Source organism: Callithrix jacchus, chromosome 13 (genome assembly GCF_049354715.1).
Source record: "Callithrix jacchus isolate 240 chromosome 13, calJac240_pri, whole genome shotgun sequence".
Lineage (NCBI taxonomy): Eukaryota > Metazoa > Chordata > Mammalia > Primates > Cebidae > Callithrix > Callithrix jacchus.
This window is the reverse complement of record NC_133514.1, coordinates 17,349,222-17,375,005: the sequence shown is the minus strand read 5'-3', so window position 1 is coordinate 17,375,005 and position 25,784 is coordinate 17,349,222. Positions and strand designations below refer to the sequence as shown.

Below are 25,784 nucleotides of genomic sequence, written 5' to 3'. Positions count from 1 at the left end.
CTCATGCATTGTATCTTTGTGAATTTGCTTACTTGATAAAATTTACCTATAAACCCCAAATAATAATTGCAATGCTTTCACAGTCATTTGTAGACATGCACATGTGCTCACCAGTGAAACCTTTCAGTCCCCCAATGTGTGCATTCTCAGCTGAGGTGAACAAGGTGACGCTCTGTCTTCTTATTTCAGTTCAATACTGAAAACAAGAGTCTTGATCATGTATATTTAGTGCCTCATTTTTATTTGCATCTTTATGCTTTTCCTTGGTAATTTCTCCTTTTAAAATGGTCTCCAAACATTGTACTGAAGTATGTCTCGTGTTCTTAAGTGCAGGCAGGCTGCAAGATGATTAATGGAGAAATTGTGCGTCTTAGATAAGTTTTTTTATTTTTCCAGACATGAGTTGTAGTGCTGTTGGCTGTGAGCTTAATGTTAATAAAAAAATATATAGTCAATAAAGTGTCTTTAAACAAAAACACATATAAAACAAAAGTTATGTTCTGTAAAGATGTTGTAACCAGAGGTTCATAGGGCAGAAACCCAACCATTATTTTCCTTAGGGGGTACTGATTTGTTATTTGGTGCTTCATAGCCACTTTACAGAATATAACTACCACAGATAATAAGAATGGACTGTATGTCCTTAAGGGCATTGGTATGTTGGATCACTGAGCATTCCTCTGTTTCTACCATTTTCTCATGTTTTTTAAACTTTTGATCTCTCAAAACATGAGAAAATGGTAGAATTTTTTTTGAGAGTGTTATAAATTTGATGCTGCATCAGTGATTTATTTATTTATTTATTTATTTATTTATTTATTTATTTATGAGATGGAATCTGACCCTGTCACCCAGGCTGGAGTTCGATGGTGAAATCTCAACTCACTGCAACCTCCACCTCCCAGGTTCAAGCAGTTCTCCTGCCTCAGTCTCCCGAGTAGCTGGGATTGCTGGCACATGCCACCACACCCAGCTACTTTTTTGTATCTTTCATAGAGACAGGGTTTCACCATGTTGGCCAGGCTGGTCTCAAACTCCTGACCTTGTGATCGGCCCGTCTTGACCTCCCAAAGGGCTGGGATTACAGGCGTGCCACCGTGACCAGCCCACACCAATGACTTATTACATCTTCCGTGAGAATGATCAGCCTTTCATTGTATTGTTGTTCATCTGAGTTTCATCTATCCACATATCTCTGAGTATGAGTGTAAAGAACCAGGACAAGTCTTACCAGGCTTACTAAAGAAACACCATTATGAACTGAATGTTTGTAGATTATTTTGATTTTCATTTTAATTCTTTGATGCATCACAAGGCTCAGTATGCCAGAACAATATGCAGAAATGAAAATATTTCCTTCATTCAATTTCTCCAATATAAACAGTTCTACTCAAGAGTATTTCAATGAGTAAGATAAAGTGTAATTTTCTCCTAAAATAGAGTTGTTTACCTATACTCCATTGTGGCCCCACTTTTAGAAAGTTAAGGTTAAATAGCACCCTTAATATTAATTGATCCACAGCAACATTACTCTTTGAGTATATGGAGTAATGTTGGGGTAAGGGTCAGGAAAGGCATCCGTGATTTTCTTTTACATAAAGAAGCTCACCTTTATTGATTACTAATAGGCATTTAAAATATGTTATCTTAATAATTACAACCCCCAAATGGCATAGGCATTTAGATAGTCAGTGTAAGAGCTGATCTTTGGAGGCAATAAAAGCTTCCATTTGGATCTGGACTCTCGTACTCATAAAAATAATAATTGTGTCTAGCTTATAAGGTTATTGTGATCATTAAATAAATTAATCCTTGTAAAACTTCTAAAGGAGCTTCTGACACATAGGAAAATATATGTGTTACTTTCATAACTGTAACTTTGATTTAGGTGAAGAAAATAAAGGCCAGAAACATCAAGTGACTCATTCAAGGTCATACAGCAAGTAAATGGAAACACCAAGACAGACCAAATTTGTCTGTTTTTAGATTCTTCATTTCTCCTGTGCCATTTACTATTTCTCAAGATAGCAAATTTTATGAATCTATATTTGTATTATAACTGCAAATGCTGCAGTAAATACTATAAATCTATATTTGTATTATAGCCGCATACGCTGCAAGAACGCAAGGATCAATGTCTTCAAAGTGATGACTTCTCAGTAATAATAAAAATAATAAATGATCATGCATTTAAGAGGATTACTGGTCTTATATAAATGTTTACACACTTGATCTGAAATGATGGGCTTCTGCTAATTTCCTCCTTCATTTTTGTGCCTGTCACCTGTTTACCCTGCTGTGTAGCATGGATCTTCTATTAGTGCTGGCAGTTGAGATCTCTTTGACCTTTTCAGCTCAAGGATTAGACTAAGGCATAGAGTTTGCTGTGCCATGACCCTGTGATTCTTGTTGTGGGTAATTATGAAACCTGTTTTGAAACCAGCTGTTCCCCAAACACAGAAACTTCTTGTATGTCCCACCTTACAGATACTGCAGAAGATATCTAATTGTTGTGGAGGTATTAGAAAATGCTTCCCGAAACCTAAATGCCATCTCTGTGGCTAATGTAGCCTTCTTTCCAACCTTCTATCTTAATGAGGGCGGGTATAGAGTAGCCAAAAGTCTACAGACTATGCATACCATAGTTATGACTACTTAATACATGTGAGACCCAAAGCAAATTACTTAGTCTTTGATTAGCAAGTTGGTCATTTAAAAAATACTGTAATGATGACTATGATTTAGAACAGTTGCACAGACTTACTGGGATAATACATGAAAGCACTCACCTGTGGATTTGTATGTTAAAGGTACTCTTCTGGGCCGGGCACGGTGGCTCAAGCCTGTAATCCCAGCACTTTGGGAGGCTGAAACGGGTGGATCACGAGGTTGAGATCGAGACCATTCTGGTCAACATGGTGAAACCCCGTCTCTACTAAAAATACAAAAAATTAGCTGGGCATGGTGGCACGTGCCTGTAATCCCAGCTACTCGGGAGGCTGAGGCAGGAGAATTGCCTGAACCCAGGAGGCGGAGGTTGCGGTGAGCCGAGATTGCACCATTGCACTCCAGCCTGGGTAACAAGAGTGAAACTCCATCTCAAAAGAAAAAAAAAAAAGGTACTCTTCTATTTATCCTCTCATGATTCTCACAGTCACGTGCGTGCAGAGCATGTTTTCAAGATCTCTTACTTCTCAGAAAGTCTGAGGAAACTGTAGCCTTTTTGATGATTTAAAAGAAACCAGCATGCAGGAAAGAACTAACAGAAGGTATCACTTCAGACTAAAAGATCCTTAGGTAAAATGATGAGCTGAGAAAATTTTCCTGAATGCAACAATTGATTGCTGACTCTGATTTCAAAATTTAGGGAAGTTCTTCTTGTTTTGGGTGCATAATTATAGTGGAAAAGTATGTAGCTATACTGTTTCTACTATCATGTAAGTTTCACACTAAGATGACTTGGACTGTATGAACATAAAAGATAACATCAATAATCAATGTAGTCACCTTAATGGCAAAAAGAAAGGTTTTTTTTTAAGCATCATGTAAACACAATGCTAAAAATTTGGGAAACAATATTATTCCAATACTATTTCCCAGAGAATAATATTATTGGGGAAACAATAATTCTTCGGCAGAATAAGAGGTTGAGCACCTCTAATCTGAAATTTCAAAATTTCAAATGCTCCAATATCTGAAACTTTGTGAGCACTGGCATTATGTCACAAATGGCAAATTTCACACCTGACCTTTTGTGATGGTTTATAGTAAAAACACAGGTGCATATCACACAGTTGATTCAGCATTCTCAAGGGAAAAAAGACCCTCCCAGTCCCCTTCAGCCATGATACAACTTTGCTGTGCAAACAGATTCCCCATGCAAGCATGCCCTAGAAGTGTAATAATGGCATGTGTGCAGGCTGGACATGCCAATGGTAGGTTCACCACAGTGCTCCACATGGGGCCAAGACCTATGCACATTACTCATTGTGGGTTTTTGTTTTGTTTTGTTTTTTGCTTATTCTCTTCTCTGTGGTGTAAAAACATTGTTGAAAATGTCTACAAATATCCCTATGGGTAGTGATAAGCAAAGAGGAAGCATTTATGATAATATATAGCACAGAAGGTCAAGCTGTAGGAGAAAGTGGACAGTGGTGTAAGTTTGAAACACCTCATAAGAGAGTATGGTGTTGGAATGACCACTCTGTATGACTTGAAGATACAGAAGTACACACTTTTGAAATTTTATGCTGAAACAGATGGAGAGAAATCAATGAAAAATAGAAAAACACTGCATAAAGCTAAAAACAAAAATCTCCATTGTGTGTTGAAAGAGTAGATCTGTCATCACTGCAGTGAATACATGCCACTTAATTGTATACTGATCGTGAAACAAGCAAAGATCTGTAACAGTGAACTGAAGATTGAAGACAACTATAAGTATTCAGCAGACTGATTGCAGAAACTTAAGACATGAGATTGAATTTTTTAAGACTTGTGGTGATAAAGCATCTACTAATTATAGAACAGTGGAGAAATTCATTGATGAGTTTGCCACTGATGAAAATATGATACCAGAACAAGTTTATAATGCAGTGAAGCATCACTGTTTTGGTGTTACTGCCACAGAGAGCCACTGACTATAGCTGAAGAGACAGCCCCTTAAGGAATTAAGGATGCCAAGAATATCCTTGCTGCTGAGACGTGCTAATGTAGCAGGCATGCCTAAGTGTAAATTGCTGTGATATGCAAAAGCTTGCATCCTTCCTGTTTTCATGGAGTGAATTTCTACCAGTACATTATCATGTTGACAAAAAGACAGGGATCACCAAGGACATCTTTTCTTTTTCTTTGAGATAGGGTTTCACTATGCTGCCTAGGCTGGAGTGACGTGGTGTGATTGCAGCTCACTGGAGCCGCAGACTCCAAGGGTCAGCCTCCTGAATGGCTGACACTACACACATATGCCACTCTGCCTTTATTATTTTATTTTTTGTAGAGATGGGGCCTCCCTATGTTGTGTAGGTTGGTTTTGAACCCCTGTACTCAGGTGATCCTACCACTTGGGCCTCCCAAAGTGCTGGGATTACAGATGTGAGCCACCAAACTTGGCCAGACATCTTTTCTGATTAATTTCACAAATACTATGTACTAGCAGCTTGTGCTCATTGCTGGGAATCTGGACTGCAGAATGACTGCAGTAGTTTGTTATTACTTGACAACTGTTCCTCATCCTCTAGCTGATACTCTCATAAAAAATAATACTTATGCCATGTACTTTTCCCCAAATGTGACTTCATTAATTCAGCCATGTGACCAGGGTATTCTGAGATAAATGAAGAGTAAATATGGAAAACACCTTCTTGAACAGCATGCTAACAACGGGGAACAGAGGTACCGGTGTGGAAGTGTTTCAGACAGCTTAGCATGCAGGATGCCATATATGCTGTTGCAACACCTAGAGCACGATGATGGAAGACAGAGTTACATGTGCCTTGTACAACCTCTGGTCTGAGACTATGTTCGGTCATGATGATGAACAATGTGGTGGCTTTGAAGGATTCTGCATTTCAAGTAAGAAAAAAATGATGTCTTACCTTCCTTTTTTTTTTTTTTTGAGACGGAGTTTCGCTCTTGTTACCCAGGCTGGAGTGCAATGGCGTGATCTTGGCTCACCACAACCTCCGCCTCCTGGGTTCAGGCAATTCTCCTGCCTCAGCCTCCTGAGTAGCTGGGATTACAGGCATGCGCCACCGTGCCCAGCTAATTTTTTGTATTTTTAGTAGAGACGGGCTTTCACCATGTTGACCAGGATGGTCTCAATCTCTTGACCTCATCAATCTCACCCACCTCGGCCTCCCAAAGTGCTAGGATTACAGGTGTGAGCCACCGTGCCCAGCCGATGTCTTACCTTCTTATATGAGCAAACATTATGCCTTCAGAGTCCATCAGTAATCTGGAAGAAGTAAATACCAAAGAAGTTTCTAACATTGACAAGGAGGCTCCAGTTATTCATTCATTCATTGATGGTTAAATAGCTGAAATGGTTCTGAATCCAGGTGATTGGGATAATAGTGATGATGAAGATGACATTGTAAACACTGCAGAAAATGTGCCTGTAGACAGTGTGGCAAAAAGGTGTCATGGGCCTAGTGAAGGGCTGGAGCAGCATGCATTCATAACAGAATAAGAAATCAGGTCAGTATTTATAAAGTCAGAGATGTCTAAGACAAAAACTTTAAATCATGTAAATCTCATATGTATATACACATATTACATATTGTATAAAATTACCTTCAGGGTATGTATATAAAGTGCATATAAAGCATATATTTGTAGAATATCTACATGAAACAGCATATCTACATGTATGTATATTAAGCACACATAAAACATTTTATATATATAGTATAATATAGGTATGTATGTATTTTCTCTAGAGAACCTTGACTAATATAGCTTGTAAATACCTCCTTTATTTTAATAAGGAGGTGTTTGTTAATAAGGGCAGTGACTCTGGGAGAAACATTTAAAAAGTCACCCAGCAGAATGCTTCCTCGTTCTTAAGGTCCCGTTTCCTTATTCCTCAACTGCTTCTGATGTTTCTTTTCACCTAAAACCAAAATACAGCGTACAGTAAACTTGTAGCTAAACACAGCATTGTAGGGGAGACAGCCTGCCGTTGCCCCGTGTTGCTGTGGTCTAACAGCTGATGCGGGTCCTCTGAGGATGACACTGTGCTGCTTAGTTACCTGAACACATCTTTTTTCTTGTATTAATGGTACGTCATTTTTATTTAACTGTTAAGTACTTATAATGAATAAGTATAAGAACTTACTGCTTATCAGTAGCATATACATTCAGAGTTAGGAACAATGGTGATGCCAAACTACAGGTCGTCCACACGGGTGGCTTTCTGATGTGTGCAAACTGTGTTTCATGCACAAAGGTATGAAAACTGTCGTATAAAGTTACTTTCAATCGACGTGTAAAAGGGGTATGTAAAACAGATTACTTTTGTGTTTAGATTCAGTTCTGTCTTCAAAATACCTCATTATATATATGCAAATATTCCAAAATCCAAAAATTAACAAATTTGAAATACTTCCAGTTCCAAGCATTTCATATTAGGGTTACTCAAAACCTGAGAAATAGGGTGTGATCCCCAAATAACTAGATAAAGATAAAAACAAGCGTCTTTCAAGGGAGTGTCCTTAAATCAGAGATGTAGGAAAGAATCGCCTGTAGAATCTTAAATATGTACTCATCTCTGTCATTTGGCCTCAGAAGTTCTTATTTGATAAATGTGGATGAGGCTCAGTATCTGTATTTCATTTTATAGCAGGGTTATAGCTGTAATTCAAGCTACCACGTGGATTCTACAATGTACATATGACTCTTGCTTTAGGCCAGCAATATATATGTTGCTTATCCATGTTCAGTATCCATTCTTTGCCATCTTGTTCTGTGTTGGGGGAAGCTGATCTCTAGAAGTATTTATTCCTTTGCTCCTTCCCTATCAAAGTTTCAGTTCCTAGGCATCCCTTAAACTGTCTGGGATGTGCTGAGGTCTCCCTCCTTCAGGCCCAGGATTGTAATGACTTTTTACTATTCACAGACCAGGATATGGGTGCTATTTCTAACCCCAGAGCATTTGGTTTTCTTAAATTCAGTCAATACCTTGTGTGGTTAGTTTTGTGTGTCAGTTTACTGGGAGATAGGGTGGGTGTCCAGACATTTGTTCAAAAGTTATTCTGTATGACTGTGAGGGTGTGTCTGGGTGAGATTAATATTTGAATTGGTGAAGAAAACCAGGTTAGCCTCCCTAATGCAGGTGAACTTCATCCAATCAGCTGAAGGCCTGAACAGAACGAAAAGACTGTTTAATAGGAAACTCCTGCCTGACTTCTTGAGCTGTGGCATTAGTGCCTTCTTGACTTCAGACTCATTCTGAAACACTGGTTCTTCCTGGGTCTGGACTTTGGACTGAAACTTACGCATTTGGCTCTCTTGATTTTCAGGCTTCTAGTCTCAGAATGGAACTGCAAATAGGCTCTTCTGGGCCTCCAGCTTACTGGGTGCAGATCTTGGGACTTCTTATCCTTTATAATCACATGAGCCAAGTCATTGTAATAAATCTCATATATGTATATAGAGTATTACATATTTAAAATTACTTTCAGGCTGTGTGTATAAAGTGTATATAAAACACACATACACACTATAACTGTAATATATATAACTACATATATAATTATATATCATATGTAACTATATATTGTATATTATAGTTAATATAGTTATATGTAATAACTATAGTTATATATTTTATATAATATATAACTATTATATATAGTAACTATATAACATTCAATATATAAAAATATATATTAATATATGTTTCTATATCAGTATAAAATATATATTATTGGTATAAAATAATATTTCTCTATCAGTATAAAATATATATTATATTCTTTAAAGAATCTTGACTAATACATCTAGTAAATACCTGCTTTATTAAATTCTCTTCAGTTGTCACATTTGGTGAGTAAAATGTGATAATTAGTTCTTTCAAGACCCTGCCTGGTACGTATACTCTAGTCCAGTGAGCAATAACAACTAGTTACTCTTTAAAAAATTCAGTAAACCTAAAAAGTTGGCATCATTGGCATTACAAAATGGTTTGTATTTCTATGTCAAAAAAGTATTGAGGGTTTTTCAGTGGTTTTTGGAGCAGTTGATTTCTCTCAAGAGGGGATTAAGACTTTTAAAAATAAAAATTAGCTTCTTTCTAAAAGTATTTTGCCTTTTTTTCCCTAAATTCCAAATGTAAGGGTAGATTAACTTCTTCAACATTTATTTCCATGTGTGTGTTGTCAGCTCTTCTAGTGCACTGGTATGTGTGGGTCTTAGTGAAAACAGCTGAATTCCCAATAGAAGGAGTGTCCAATTGCTTTAATTTCCTTTATCACAGCTGTTAAACAGCTCTTTGATCTTTGCTATGGATCAACTTTTGTTGCATTTGAAATTCTTCAGAATAAAATTTAGCTCACAAAAAGAATATTGACGTTGGAACACACGGGTGCTGATTAAATGTGCAGGGTAGGGAGATGGACTGGCCATTCCAGTGAGGGCTCTGGTGATTGGAGTTGATGATTTCCTTGGAAAAAACCTGGAGTGTCATCTGGGATTTTTATTGAATATTCAGTTCATTGCCCTCCCTGGTTCAGTTTTGTCCAGTATGAATCCCCATATTTTTCTTTCTTTCCTTTTTTTTTCTAGAAGTGGCAAAGTTAGTTCAAGCAATGAAGGTAAGCACAATTCTCTGATGAGCTTAAGTGATTGATGATTCTCCATTTGCCGTATGTGTTATGGAGCAGAGCTATTTAGTCTCTTTGTTTTTATTTTCTCCATACATAAAAGCCTAGCTTTTCTACTTCAAAGAAGTCTATGCAAATATAGGCTAGACTCTGGATATTAGAAAAAGTAGGAATTAAGCTATTATGTAATGCAAAGGTTCTCATTCTGGGAGACGTAGGTGGACATTAGGGTTTTGTGAACCCCTGAAACTAAATGTGTAAATGTGTGATGTGTGAGGGCAGGGAGGTGGAAAAGCCAGAAAAGCAACTGTTTGGTTGGTTTGTTTCACAGATAGCTCTTTCTCAATCCTGGTCTTCCACATAGGAATCTAGGGATCTCCTGGGGAGAAGAGTAGAATCAGGTCACATACATACACATACACATACACATACACACCCTTGAAGAATAAGGTTCATGTCATATTGTCCAACCCATAGTCAGTTCAAAGAGTGATAAGAAATTGGTGAGTCTATTTCCTGTTCAGAAAAAAAGGGCCTCTCTCTTAGATATTTAGGGTATCCCGTGTGGGCCCATCTCTGTCAACAGTAATAATTTTATTTATGTTCTATATCCCTTCTATCTCAGTCCCTAGGTGCCTTTCACCTCTTCTCTTTCTCCAAAGTTCTCATCTCCTTGTCTGTTTTGGCATTTCACCTGGCTCGTGATTATTCTCTCCTTTGTCTGGTTCTCTTTTGGAGAGGAAAAATAAACCAGTTTTTGTACATAGAGGAGAATGAAAGGCAAGACACCAGGAATTCTGGCTTCTGAGTGAAATACCAATAAGATAATGAGACACTGAGCTTCCTTATCAACTAAATGATAACATTATAAAAATGTCTGTTTCATTGTTAGCTTGATCTTAGAATATGCTAGCCTCTAGGAAATAATAATAAAATATAAGAGGAGAAACATTTGTCCAGCTTTGTGTATTTTTCTCCTGAAAGGTTTACTATCACCAAAGAATAAATGACCTGAAAGAGTTTGAGTATCACTGCTTCAATGGAAAGTTTTCATGTTACAGATGAGAAAACAGGTATTCAGAAAAATGGAGAGAATTGCCCAAACTCACACAGGGAAAGGCAGAAAGGTGGAGCAGAGCTATAATCCACATTCTCAGACTGCGTTTGTCATTCCATCGCTCTTTCTAAAATACACTGAAGACTCTAATATCACATATAAAAGGAGGGTGAAAAACAACTTCTTGAGGAAGATAATTTCCTTAAGAAAGAGGACCTAGGACTTTTTTTTAAATAAGACCTAAGTCAAAACCCAACCTGCTTTTCCTAATTAGGGAATAAAATTTTGAGACTAGTTAATTTTTTAGGAAAGATAGTTATAAGTAATAGTTACAAGTGAGCAGCATCCCAATATTTAATCCATAAGGGGATCTCAAGTGTATCATCTTTTGTCTTGATAGCAGGGGGCAGACAATGCTTTGTAAGTGGGAGAGAGCAAGGAGAAGAAGAGAATTTGATTTTCTTTTTCTGGCTTTAATTCCCACAGACACAAATTGATAAAAATATTCATTTGTTTTCCACTTGTGGCTCGTAGGTTTATGTTTTTCATGCACACATATTATAATTCACACACATCATAATTACAGACTCATATAGAGCAAATTTGAAGATATTGCTACTGTTAAAGCTCCTCAGTGAATCACTGAATCCATTGATCTCTGATAAATCAGGCATCTGTAATGCTTCCCAAAGTTAGCTCATGTGTCTGTAATTACTTGTAGTGCTACTCCATTTTACGACAAAGTACTTTTTTTTTTCTTAGATGATAGCATTTATTGAAACGTTGTTTTGGGTGCATGAGAGTCCCTACACTAAAAAAATGTTTACCTATTTGCTGCTTTCTATCTGTGAACTGATTGACTAACACATATTTGAAGCTTGCCAAACTACTACTTCTCTGTGTTAGTGCCTAAGGCACATATGTGCATAGTGACTGGATATACTTATCCTATGCATGTGGCTGAGTATAGCTGAGTCGTACTCAAGTGGTCCTACTAAGCAAACTTATTCTGGATGGAACCGAGTGGTTCACATACACCACTACAGCAGTGTCCAAGATTTCTCTGATTCTTTCAACTGCCGCCAGAAATTATATCCCAACAACAGTGTAGTATAATTATGCAGATCACAGAGGGCCATCAGAATGTGAACTGGGTATCATTCACAGAATGACTGAAATAAGATGGTTTCTTAAATATCTCATATGTCGCCACTTCTTCCTCTTTACATATAGACACTGTTTTCTGAACTCTAACAAACAAAGGGTTAGGCCATGACTTAATGCCTTGGTAGGAAGGTCCAGGCCTGGGATGATGCCACTGGTGCTCAGAACATTGCTGGTTGACACCTAGTGTTCTAGGATGATTTCTTGATTTCTCAGGACATCTGTACATGTTATTTTAGTGTTCATTCTAGAGATAATATAAATCCCTAATTTATCACTGTATATCTTGAATGAATATAATGTAATTTTACTTATGAAGTAAGAGTCTTTCAGCAATGTTTCAATCTAAACTTCTATTTTTTGGTACTATTATTGTCATACATTTTGTTGCTATAAGTTATAACCCCTATGTAACATTCTTATCTTTAGCTTCCAAGAGGCAACTGACTTTTATTTTTTATTTTTTTGATGTTTTCCATAATAATATTTTATTATTTTTTTCAGATAGTCTTATTCTTAGCTTGTATGTTTGTGAGTTTGGGTACATAGCTTAAAAGAAAGACTTCCAAAAATCTCCATTGAACAACCGGAATTTTTAACAATGATTTTTTTAAGTTAATTTCTCATAGCGTTTCAATTTATTATTATTATTTCAAAATGCATGCATACTTAGCTAGTTGCTGCTTTTTAAAAAATTACATTCCAAGATGACTCCCAAAACTAATTGAAGCAACATAGAAATATTAGCTTCTTTTAGAAATACTTTTACTTTTTAAATGACTTTTTAAAAAAAAATTTTTTTTTTATTGCATTTTAGGTTTGGGGGCAATACCACATTACAAAGAAATGCTAAATAAACTTCTTCAGACAGAGGCGAAATAAAATATCAAACTGAAATGTACCTCCGGAGTAAGGAATAAAGAACAATGCAAATGGTCAGTATGTAAGAAAAAATAAAAGACTAGTTTTGTTTTTTAAAAAAATTATTTAAAATCAGTTGGATTGGGAAAATGTGGCACATATACACCATGGAAGACAGTTGCATAGGTACATACATGGCAGTGTGTTTTGCTTCCTTTCTCCCCTTCACCCACATTTGGTATTTCTCCCCAGGCTATCCCTCCCTGCCTCCCCCTCCCGCTGGCCCTCCCCTTTTCCCCCAATAGACCCCAGTGTTTAGTACTCCCCTCCCTGTGTCCATGTGTTCTCATTTTTCATCACCCGCCTATGAGTGAGAATATGCGGTGTTTCATTTTCTGTTCTTGTGTCAGTTTGCTGAGAACGATGTTCTCCAGATTCATCCATGTCCTTTCAAACGACACAAACTCATCATTTCTGATTGCTGCATAATATTCCATGGTGTATATGTGCCACATTTTCCCAATCCAACTGATTTTAAATAATTTTTTTAAAAAACAAAACTAGTCTTTTATTTTTTCTTACATACTGACCATTTGCATTGTTCTTTATTCCTTACTCCGGAGGTACATTTCAGTTTGATATTTTATTTCGCCTCTGTCTGAAGAAGTTTATTTAGCATTTCTTGTAATGTGGTAATGCAGGAAACAATGTATCTAAGCTTTTTTCTAGGAATGATTTGATATTACCTTCAGTCTTAAAGTATTTTTCCACGAGTATAGAATTCTAGGTTGGCAGTTCTTTACTCTCAGCACTTTAAAGATACTGTTGTCTTATTTTGAGGCCTCCATAGTTTCTGGGAGGCAAGTCAGCTTTATTACTGTCACTATTGCACCACATGTCATGTGCCCCTCTCCCTTGGTTTCTTTACGATTCTTTTATTTTTGTTTTTTATCAGTTGGACTATGATGTGACTATGTGTAGTTTTCCTTGTGTTTAAACTGCTTAGTCTTCCTGGATTACCAATGTGCTGTTTTTGAACAGTTTTACAAAAAATTCAGGCACAATCTCTTTAAGTATTTTTATGCCCTATTAGCTTTGCCCTCTCTTTCTGGGATTATCAATACAGCGGCATTAAGCAACTTAACAAACATTCAACTACTTGTCATTGAATGCTTTAATTCTTAACATTTTAAAATTATTTATTTTTTACTGTGCTTCATTTAGAAAATTTTCTATTGACTTCTGTTCATGTTCACTGTTATTTTCTCCTGTTGTGTCCAGTCTGCTTAAAATACCATCCAACAAATATTTCAGTTGCTAAACCATTATTCTCAGATACAGGAACAGAAAACCAAACATCCTAATACAGGAACAGAAAACCAAACACTACATGTTATCACTCATAAATGGGAGATGAACACTGAGAACACATGGACACAGGGAGGGGACCATCACACACCGGGCCTGTTGGGGGATTGGGGGACTAGGGAAGGGATAGCATTAGTAGAACTATTTAATGTAGAGGATGGGTTGATGGGTGCAGCAAATCACTATGGCATGTGTATGCCTATGTGACAAACATGCATGTTCTGTACATGTGTCTCAGAATTTAAAGTATAATAAAAAAGTTTTAGAATTTCCATTTTGTCTTATTTAATTTCAATGCATGAAATAGTGTTAGAGTATATGAAGTTCTATATTGCTCCTGAAATTTCCCATTTTTTTGCCCATTGTATTTTTTTTCTATAGCTTCTACAACATATTTATCACTGTTATTTTAAAGTCCTTATTTCTTAACTCTGTTTGGATCATTGGGGGCATTTGTAGTTTTATTTCTATTAACTAATTTTTCTCTTTATCATAGGTCATGTTTTTGCAAATCTAAATGTACTTTTTCTGAATATTGGATATTATGTGTTTTTGAGGCCTTGGATCCTGTTATAATTTTCAGAGGGGTGTTGAATCTTGTCTTGTGTTCCCTGGAACCTCACTCCATGCATACTTTGTTCAGTGGTCCACAGAGAATTTGAGGGACGTTTGCATGCAGATTTTGTAGGTTCTCCTCTGTGACTCATTTTTTTCTTACTCTATTCACTTCCAGCTATGCTGGCAGGCTCAAATTCCATCATCTGACTTCTCAGTCCAGTAATACTATGAATGATTTTCTGTTTGAGTTCTCTATTTTAACTGCACTGTAGACAAGGAAATGCCCTCAGCAGAGTCAGGAGGAGGGTAAGAAAGGCAGGCAGCTGGGTTGTAAGGTATGAGGAGACATTCATTCTCATGGTCTTGAAGATCAGGGTCGGAACCTGACAGTATGTGCCTCCTTACATTTTACACTTCACATGCCTCTTTTTTCTTACTTTATTCTAAGCCCTGTCTGACTTTCAGAGAAAAAACTATATAAACTAGAAAAGAGAAAATAAAACTATTACTACAAAAGAAGACAAGAAGAGAGCAAGAAAGAAACTAAAGAAACATCTCCCTTCCCTAATAAAAACCTAGATTGAGAAACTCACTATCCAGGCATCTATACAGTCATGTATATTGCTGTCTGTCTGTCTGTCTGTCTATCATCTATCTAACTAGCTCACAATATCTTCATAAAGGGAAAGAGCTGAGGGAGACTATAAATTAGAGATGTCAGTGGATTTGGAACAAATGAAAGCAGTTAGGTAAGTGGAACCTGTTTTGCATTTTGGAGAAAGCTGAAATGCCTGAAGAGGAAATGAAAATTAGAAGCAAGGCTGTTTGAATCATAGAATCCTGAAAAAGCTGGGCAGGAAGGAGTGAGAGACACTGCTAAAATCAGGGGGTTGGAAGCCTTTGTAATGATTACTTAAACCTTAGCATCCCTCCTACTTTCCAGATAACTAGATGCTTACTTTCCTCAATACTTCAGAAGACCCAGGACCTTATTCCTATGGAGTGGTGAGAATGCCCTGTCTTTGGCCAGAGGTTAAGCATTGTGTAACAAGTATGAGGATTGAAAGAACATACATCTCTAGTGGGGATGTTCTTGGCCCTCTTTTAATACTCTTCAGCCAACATTTTGGCAGCCAGCCTTACATATCTCTTGGCAAGGGAACTAGAAGATTCTTCTCTGGAGAAGCTGACCCAAGAGAAACACCTATAGATACTAACATTTGGGAATACTCCAATGAGATGGTCAGGACCTGACCAGATTTACAATAACAATCTGAGCCCTAAGCCCACTTATCTTAGAAACTAATAAACCAAATAGAAAAAAAAAGACTTGAATTACATGAGAAACAAGTGAGATATACAACATCTTGTATTTAATAAACTGAGAATAAGCAAAAATGTTCTATTAATAAAATTTGTGTTAGGCCCCAAAGAAAAATAATCTCCTTAAATTTCCATAAAGTAGAATTTTTATAGACAACACTTACTAGCTATCAAACAGGAAATTGTAAATTACCAGTAAAAACTTCTTGGTTGTAAGCAACAGAACTCACCATGACTCTTTTAAGCAGTAGAGAAGTGTATTGGAAGATAGCAGGGAGCTTCCAGAATCAGCTATAGGCTGCAGATCCAGGCAAAATGCAAGAAAGCCCAGGTCAGACATCAGGAAAGATGGTCAAGGTCTAGTTCAGGCATCACATTGTGTGTTGCTATTATTAGACGCTGGCACTACTGGAATCTTGCTGAAGCCCTCACCTCTGTACTCGCCACATCATTGCTCTTACCGCTGTAAACATTTCAACTGTCCCTATACCTTGTTTCTCCTTCAGTATTCAAAATCTAGGACAAGAACATTGAATTGGCCAAGTCTAAGTCATGGCCATTCCCTAAGTATTCTGAGGTGAACAGAGAGTATGACAAGGCCATTCCAGTGGGAACTCCACCACACATGCTAACCTGAGAATTAAAGGGGTGGCTGGATGCTAGGTAGCACAAAACAACAAGCATCCACTATTAAAAATAACAAAATAAAAATAAATGCCCTCTATTATCCACATGAAGTTTTAAAAAAGTTTTAAATAACAAATAAATGTTGAATTGATAATTTATTTGGGAAAAATGAAAACATGAGCAGAATATCAAGACTGATGAAGTAATACAGGCATGTGTAACTCAATGAGGGGATACGTTCTGATAAATGTGGCATTAGGCAATGTTGCTGTGCCAGCATCATAGATGTAAACCTAGATGGTGCAGCCTACTGCACACATAGGCTACATGGTAGAGCCTATTGCTCCTAGGCTACAAAATTGTACAGCATGTTACTGTACTGAACACTAGGCAATTACAACACAACGGCAAGTATTTGTGTGTCAAAAAACATCTTAATATAGAAAATGTACAGTAAAAACATGACCATTTTAATGTTATGGGACCATGGCTTTATATGTGGTCTGTCATTGAGTGAAACATCATTGCTTGGCACGTGACTGTATTTAGATTCCAATTTTTAACAAAATGCATATATTAGAGAGATTGAATATAAAGCATATTATTTTACAAGCCAAAAACAAAAACAGTTATCTCAGGAAGAGACAGAAAACCTGAAGATACTAAGAAACAAGGGAAAATAGAAAATATAATTTCAGATTCATCACCTTAAGAAGGCAACCAAGCCCAAGTTAGTGGAAAGAGTCCTATCAAATCTTTTAGGGACGGAATTCTATTTACACTATTTAAATGGAAAAAGAAGTTCCCTAAATCACTCTGTTTGGCTACATGACTCTCATGAAAATAACTGGATGAGAAGCATAAAGAAAAAAACTATAGATCAATTTCACTTGTGAGCATCAGTGCAAAAAATATGAGTGTGCTATTTTCAAATTAAAATGCAATAGTGGATTAACAGAATAACCACATTCCAAGCTTGGTTTATCCCAGGATTGCAAGAATTATTCAACAATTGGAATCAATTACTCTAAACATATTAATTGAAAAATCAAACACATTATATTATCTTCTCATAGATACCACAGGGGTCTTGATAGCATTTAACATTCATTTCTGGTTTTAGGAAGCGTCATGAAGTTAAGAAAAGAATACAGCTCCTGGCCGGGCGCGGTGGCTCACGCCTGTAATCCCAGCACTTCAGGAGGCTGAGGCGGGTGGATCATGAGGTCAATAGATCGAGACCATCCTGGTCAACATGGTGAAACCCCATCTCTACTTAAAATACAAAAAAAAGAAAAAAAGAAAATTAGCTGGGCATGGTGGCACGTGCCTGTAGTCCCAGCTACTCGGGAGGCTGAGGCAGGAGAATTGCCTGAACCCAGGAGGCGGAGGTTGCCGTGAGCTGAGATCGCGCCATTGCACTCTAGCCTGGGTAACAAGAGAGAAACTCCATCTCAAAAAAAAAAAAAAAAAAAAGAATACAGCTCCTTCAGGCTGATAAAACTCTGTATCACAAAATTACAGTACATATCATAACAATTACTGAATCACTAAACATCCCCTAGAATGTCAATGTGGCAGGCAATATCGTTGTCTACCCATTATTCATTCCTCATTTTTTTGCTAGCAAAATACCAATGTCCTTTCTAGGGGTCAAGGTCTAGTTGAATATTCCTTTTCTGACTGTTGCTGTTGGAGGTGGTCATATAATCAAATTCTGTTTGCCTAATTGTAGGGGGAAGTCTCCCGTGCATTCTGAGAATGCCTCTTTCACTTTCTTGATAAAAGGTGGTGTCGGATGGTCGTACTTGTCTTTCATCTTTTTGCCTTGATTATGAGAAAGAGCCATGTTGCAACCAAGAAGGAGCCTAAAGGAAAAAAGACCAACATAGTAAGGATGATGCAGAGAAAAATATGAAGAGCTTGAGTCAGTTTGGGCAGTTTTATCCAGCAATTGTATCACAACCAGCAACTTACTCCTAATTATAGAAGAAGGGATGAAAGAGGGAAGGGAAACTTCAGTTGAGTTACCCATAGCCGAAACATTTCTAATGGAAACACCCAGAAATAAGACAAGAATGCCTGGCATACCCAATACGATTTAGTGGTGTATATTAAAGCTAATATAGTAAGAAGAGAATAATTGAGTAAAAGCTACGGGGATTGGCAAAGAGGCCAATTTTCACCATTAATAAAACAATATATTTTGCTAGAAAATAAAAATAAATTTAAAACCAAAAGAATAGCAAAGTGGCTGGTTACAGTATCAACATAAAATGATCGATGGCTTTCCTAATCAATATTCGCAATAAGCAAATATAAATGGTTCCATTCACAATAGAAACAAAATTATAAAATACCTAATAGAAAGGATACAAGGTCTGAAGACAATTATGAAACTGTAATGATGACTAAAGACAGACATACTGTGTTCCTGGAAAGAATGATTCAGTATCTTAAAGATGCTAATTATATCTTAAAGATGCCAATTGTTCAAAAATTATTTAAAAAACCCAATGGAACACAAAGTTCTTAAAACGGTATTTTGGAAAACTTGGTGAGAAGATTTTAAAGTTTCAGAAAAAGATAAAGTAGACAAAGTAGGCAAGAATATTTGAAAACAACATTGAAATATGAATAAATATACCCTGCCATACATCAGCATACCATAAAACCATAGTAATTAAAGCAATATCATTTTGTCACAATAATAAGTCAATTCAGTATAACTGAATAGTTGATAAATTGGCCTATGTTTATGATAAAGTTGTGTGTGTGGGTGTGTATACATGTGTATATGCTAGCTTCTTCCACATCTAGAGTTAAAGACAACACTTCGAAAATGTTGTTATTATTAATGTCATTCAAGTGGTTACGAAAAAGTGAGCCATCCATTGCCCTGGTTGAGTGGTACGCAAAGGCGCTGGTGAGAATATTGTTGAATTCAAATATGGGAGAAAGGCCAGACCACGTGACCTCTTTATTTTTGTAGTTCAAATGTTGTTCTGACTTCTCTGGTGACTTGAGATTGTCTTATTCATATCTATTGCTATCAGAAGACACCAAGGATCTCAGAGGGTGGTCATTGGGAAGGAGATTGCTTGTGAGGATTGTGTCAGGTGTAACAGAGCTTGGATCCCCAGAAAAGATGAGGGCTGTTTCACACACCAACTGTGGCTGAGACTGGGAGCTCTAATGGCCCTAATACTCTGGCAAACTGCTATGATTTGGGCATGAGATCTGAGCATGCGAGTGTGCAATGATAGATCTGCACTGTTGGAGGGCAATGCAGTCACTAATGCAGACTGCACAAGCCCAGGCATAAATTCAGAAGTGGACAAGTGACCATCAGACTGTATAGGGATCAGCGCTTAAGAGCAGTACTCTGTGGCAGAGACAAAAGTGCTGATGCCGATGAGCTGATCAGATGTTGCAATCCTCTTGCTTTACCTGGTATTTGGAAGTAGACTTGAGGAAGACCCCTTTCTTCATGCTGTTACAATTTAATGTTAGGATGGTGGGAGGCATAAGGAACATAGTAGATTTTCTACTGGTAAGATATTTAAGGCTTGATGAATGGAAAAATAAATCAGATATGACTTTATATGTTTCCCTAGTTGATAAACTCACAAAGGTGCAAAAAGTTATAGATAAAATTAGATGTAACTTAGATTTTCCCATTAAAATTGCAAATGGAATCACAGTATGAATGCATTGTTATGAACTTAACTGTTTGCTTCCATATATATCTTAGACATTTTCCTATATGATTATATGTAGATATAATCCATTCTCTTATTCTCTGGTATCTTATTGTAGGGATACATAAAAACATATCTATTTTGCCCACTATTAAGGAACACAGGGGTTCTTTCTACGTTTTTGCCCTACAAAAACGCACCAAAGAGTATCTTTGCAAATATATCTTTGCATCATTGTATAATTTTATTCTTAGGTTGAATTCCTGGAAATAAAGCACTTAGATCAAAGTGTATGTATAAAAAAATTTTAAAGCTACTGCCAAATTGCACACTAAAAAGTTGTTTTAGTTTGTAGTAGCCAAAATAATGTTTAAGTGGGCCTGTTTCTGTATTGGCAAACATTGGATATTCTCAAAGACGTGAATCTTTGCCAATCTGATGTATGCAAAATTGTATCTCTTTATCATTTTGTTTTGAATTTCTTAAAACATAAGAGGCTGAGAATATTTTCAAATTTGTCGGCCATTTGTATTTCTTCATACGTGGTTTGAAGCAGTGTTCTTTACTCATACTTATATTGAGCTAGTATTATCATTTCTAATTTTCAAAAGTTTATTTTACTAATGCATTTTTTTCCTAGACTTTATTTTTAACTTTCTTATGTCATTCTGTTTTATATATCTCCTTTGGAAATAGTAAAGAGCGATTTTTTAACCTAAATAAATTGTAACAGCACCGGGAAAGGGGCTTTATTAAGTAAGTTGTATTTATTTATGTTCATGATGACTTCTGATCTGTTTGGTCCCTTTGGGAAGATACTAGTTTATTTCACTTTATTATTTATGCACATCACATTTAAAATTTTAATTTTCTCTCCCAACCCCCTTTCCTTAATTAAATTAATTTTCTTTGTTTTTTGTGCCTTAAGTGGTTTGAAATGTATACATCTCATGTATATTCAAGTAATAATTATTTTAAAATATTTAAGACATGTTTGAATTACCTATCAAAATGAAGAATTATAGCATTAATAGTCTTCTCTTTTTGAACAAGAGAGCTTTAGATTTGAGCCTGTTTTAACTTCCTGCGTTGCTAGTCTCACTCTTTTCTCAGTGCACCACCCAGGTTTTGCTGAAATAATTGGAAGTTTTAGCTTTAGGTTGCTATTATCATCATTGTCATTATTATAACTGTGTTTTATATTTCTCACTTCTATCTAATTTAAAAATAATTTCATAGATATTATCAGCAGTTATTTAGATGCACCCCCAGTTTTCCTTGTTGTAACTGACCACTGGTTTTCCTGCATCGTGTCTTCTCTCTTCTTGAGGTATTTATTGCTCAGATTCAGTTTTGCTTATTTAATACATTTTTTCAAGGTCTTTACTCAGAAATATATTTAGAAAGTACTCTTTTAGTTTTTATGTATCTAAGAATATCTTTATTCCTCCTCATATGGCAAAAAGATCAGCCTTTTCTGTTTGTAGCTTTTCAATGTCATTTTCCTTGACCTGCGTCCTGAGGGGTGAGTTTGAATTCTAGTGTTCATGTGACTGGAGAGATGAGGAGACATTCTGGACAGAGGAAAGAACATTTGGAGAAATTCTAGGTTATTAGAGTTATCCTTGGATATACAGGAAGAAGAAAAGGAACATATTGAAGGTAAAAATGTAGTTAAGGAGGAAAAAAAAGAACCAAATGTATATTTCATGACATTTTACAGTTGAAATTGGTAGAAGTGTTAAGATCATATAATAAGAAGGCAAAATTATATAAATAAAAAGCCAAGATCAAAGAGAAGAACAAGAAGACTAGAAATAAAAAGGAGAGTGAGAAAACTGTAGACATATAAAGGTATATATAGAGAGAGGGAGAGAGGGAGGGAAAGAGAATCGAACTTGGCTGGCAAGATCCAATTGGTGACTCAAAGAAGACAGTGGACGTGAAAGCTAAAGAGTACTCATTTGAAGAGTTTGGTTTAAAGGCAGGAGAGGTTGAGACTGGTGGTTGGAATAAAAACCTTCAGGAAGAAATGGTGAAACAGCTGTGGGTCCTGTTTCCCAGCATATGTGGAACATAAATCTGGACATTTCAGGAGGTCCGATATTGGGCTCTATCTACTTCTCCGAATATTTTCTCTCTCTTATGCTTAAAATAATGTTTCTAAATTTAAAAAAAAAAGCATTCTGATGATTTCCCATGAGTAACAGAAAGAAATACAGATCCTACTATATGGGAAATAATTCTGGCTCAGGCACTGCTAATTCTGATCCTGGACAGCATCGACTCAGAAGGTTGCCCCAACAGGCCTCCTGTGCCTGATTCCACTGACCACACACATTCATTTCCAGAGTAAAATAATTACTGTAAATGCAAGACTCCTCTCAATAAATTTCCTGTGACATTCTTTGAATGACCTCAGTTTACCCCCAAGTGACAAATGGGAAAGTAAGAATGCCACAGAGACTGGGTTTAGCACAGCTCTGATTATCTGTCCTTGGTAGTGGAAAATAGTTTTTTTCAATTTGGATGCTTGGATCTGGCCCCATGGGCTTTCTCTTTGATGAAGCAAGGACATCAGGCTAAGTTACAGCTGGGGTCTCCCCAGCTGCTGGCTTAGCTTATCTTAAATTGCTCAGGGATTGAGTAAATGTCATTGAGATGGCAAAAGCCAACAGGGCCATTAAGTAACACTGTGAGTATTCTATTCGGTTTTATGTATCAGGCATTACAAAACTACTAAGCAACCTTCTGTAATTTTTTCCTGTTGTAAAGGAAAATCAAGTAAAGGTAATGAGTAGATATTATTTCTAATATATAGGTATTTCAATTTTGAGAGCTACTCTATGAGATAGTTTGATATGACCTGGTCTTTCCCTTGCTCCCTAATCCCTCAGTGACAGGGAAGAGCCTGTCGTTAAGCAAACACAGAGGTGATTTTGAGAACATTTTCTGTTCCATCCTGCAGTACCATTTCTCATTGGGTAGTTTCCCTCCCATCTCCCCAACACCATCACTTTTTTAAAGCAGTATAAATGCAAATGAATTGAGTGATTTACAGCTGCCCTCACTCATAGCAGCTGGAGAAAATTGCTTTTGTACAGAGTTGGTTCTCAGCACTCTTAAGATATTTTCTGGTTTTTCCATAAGCAAGCTGTGCTGACCAGAAAGAGGGGCCGGGCATAATCCTTCATTAAATTGACAGGAGAAGAGCATTTGACAATGTCACAGTGTCCCAACTCTGGGCAGCATGTGAGAGGTGACCTTGTCTCTTTTTGAGGAGAGCAGAAAATGGGAGAAGGTATCTTTTCCCCTGGAAAAAAAAAGCTGAAAGGAAAGGAAACATTTATTTGTCTTCTGTTCTGTATCAGGATCATTGTCGAATGCTTTTATTTGCCTTTGGTTATTCCTTTGACAATCTTTGAAGTAGGTGATAGATGGTCCTTCATCTAAAAAATTGTGAACACTATAGGAAGTTTAAGATAATTCCTCAGGCCACGTGGCAACCTTCTTTCACCTATAGCAACTGCCCCATCTGCAGAACAGGGAAACTGATCAACAGACCAGTTGACTCCTTTGGAGGCAAGAAGAGCTGTATTCATTCAGGTCAGGAAATGACAATGTTCACTTGTTCCAAAAAAGATTCAGAAAGCCTCTTCCACCTCATAATGCACACAGTATGCATCTTCTAGGTCAATGTGCTTCATGCTTTTTATAGAAACACATTTTATATTGTGACCTCTAACTGTACACATGCATAGTGTCACTAAAAGTTATCTGTTTGATTAGAAAATGCTGGCTGGTGCTCCACAAAATTGATTTTATGATCACTCACACAGTGATCTGCCATTCAAAAATCACTCCCTACACTGTGAAAATGAACAAGTAAAACCTTCAATCCCCACCCTCACCTAATTTTAAAAATTATTTTTCCGGCTTTCTCTGATCTCATACAAATTACTCCTCATTTCAAGACCTGATTATTACACCCACTTTTTTCTTCAGTCTTCTCTGGTCTTTGACCACATAGATGTATTTGGTCGAAGTTAAATCCTGAAGTTACCTAATGAAAGGTTAACTTTATACTTAGCCTCTCAGAGCCATATATAACATCTTAATAAAAGGTACAGGCATTTGGTTTAACTTAGCTTTGTGGATTCCTCATGTCAGGACCTTAAACCACATAGCGTATACTCTGATCCCTTGCTGGAAGATAGCACGGATTTTGAACTTAAAGATGCCCAGTGGATGAATGTTACGCAATGGTGGGAAGACCTAAAAGTGGAACAGAAACTAGAAACCTGTGTGGCCTGATTGATGGTCTCCAGGAACTATTTTGGTGCAGTCATAGGGTATCCAGAGCTCCTGAGTGCAAAGCCTAGAAGTCATGAATCATACTGTGAGGCTTACTCTGAGGGAGACTTTGCATCACGTTTTTTTTTTTTTTTATGATTTGTGAACAGTCTTTGACATGGGCCTCACCATTCTATTTATTTAGTTTAGAGAGTATAATAATTAACTGTAGAAGTGAACTGTAAGGCAGAAATAGTCTTATATAAATGGGTTCTAGACCAAGCTACAGAACCAAAAGGATTTCAAATGCATGTTGCTGGTGGCTCCAGGGGTTACTGCAGTTTCTGGTTTGCAGAAACTCTGTAGGGAGCCGGGAAACAGAATCAGGAGAACCATATTCCTCAGTGGTGAGTGTCTTATCAGACTCTAGTGGAAATCCGTTTTGCTTTTCTTCATGGAATTCTATCCATCTTATAAGCCCCCAAAATAAATTTCTATTCATAAATATATTAAGCACTTGACTTTTAGAAGCAGGGGAAAAAAAAAGGTATTAATTCTGTTACTGTTTACCAGGATAAAGGAATGTGAGGTACAAGCTGAGAGGAACTTTTCCCAGATTTCAGCCTAAAGGAAGTGTCCAATAAGCTTATTAATACTTGGTTTCTACTTTACTGGGGTTTTCAAGATTTCCTGGGATTCTATCTTCTTGCTCCATCCAAGTACTAATAAATCCATTGATTAATTTTACTTTCCTGATATTTATGGATACCATATATTGGGCTAGATGCTGCTAAGGAAAAGTAAGTTAATCACTGTTCCTCCCTACATGTAATGCAGAGTCTGAAGGCATGAAAGTAATTCTGTAGTTCAAAGTAGCATTCAAATGAGTAAAAATTTGTTAGAAAAATATGGGGACAGGAGAATCCTGCAAAGCCTCCCAGTGACACTGCTGCCTCTGTGGGGACAGATTCTTACAGAACTGTGAAGCAGGTAACATTTGTCTGCCTGAATATTTTCCAGGATTTTAGAGGACAACAACAGCGCAAGCCCAAACTGTCATTGATCTTTCAAACTGGAACTGTAGGAGGGCTGATTAAATGCTACTACTGATACTAATCAGAAAGAATTCAGAGAAAATGACCCTGTAGTTTCAAATGTAATGCAGATAAAATCTAAATGCCTAATTGATTTTTATCATTAACACAATCCTGGCAAGCTGTTTCAAAAGCTACTAGTTATCCTGTTGTGGAAGCCTTTATTCTAAGACATGGCAAGAAGTAGAATGGATTTTTCAATGCTCCATTTCTGTTTCTTTTGATGTGGACCAGTGTAACTTACTCAGGCTTGGAAGTTTTCCTCGTATTGGTTTCTTGCAAACTATAAACTTTATTTAACCAACAGTCTGCAAGAGACAGGCTTGTTCTGCAATCTATTTTTTTGTTGTTGCCTTGGAAATAGATTAATGTCTAAGGGAGGTAAAAACTTTCTTAGCACTAATTTCTTTTTTTG

General features: G+C 36.8%; 1 protein-coding gene and 1 long non-coding RNA gene across 3 annotated transcripts in view; one reads left to right on the top strand and one right to left on the bottom strand.

Annotated features, from left to right (window-relative positions):
- Nucleotides 1-25,784, top strand: part of LOC144578932 (uncharacterized) — a 324,136-nt gene that overhangs the window by 172,121 nt on the left and 126,231 nt on the right. The gene's annotated exons all lie outside the window — the stretch shown is intronic.
- The window catches only part of LOC103787459 (uncharacterized), a 426,173-nt gene continuing 416,812 nt past the window's right edge, over nucleotides 16,424-25,784 (bottom strand). Inside the window, exon 8 of the long non-coding RNA XR_013525503.1 lies at nucleotides 16,424-18,149. This is a non-coding gene — a long non-coding RNA (uncharacterized LOC103787459). The remainder of the gene's footprint in view (nucleotides 18,150-25,784) is intronic.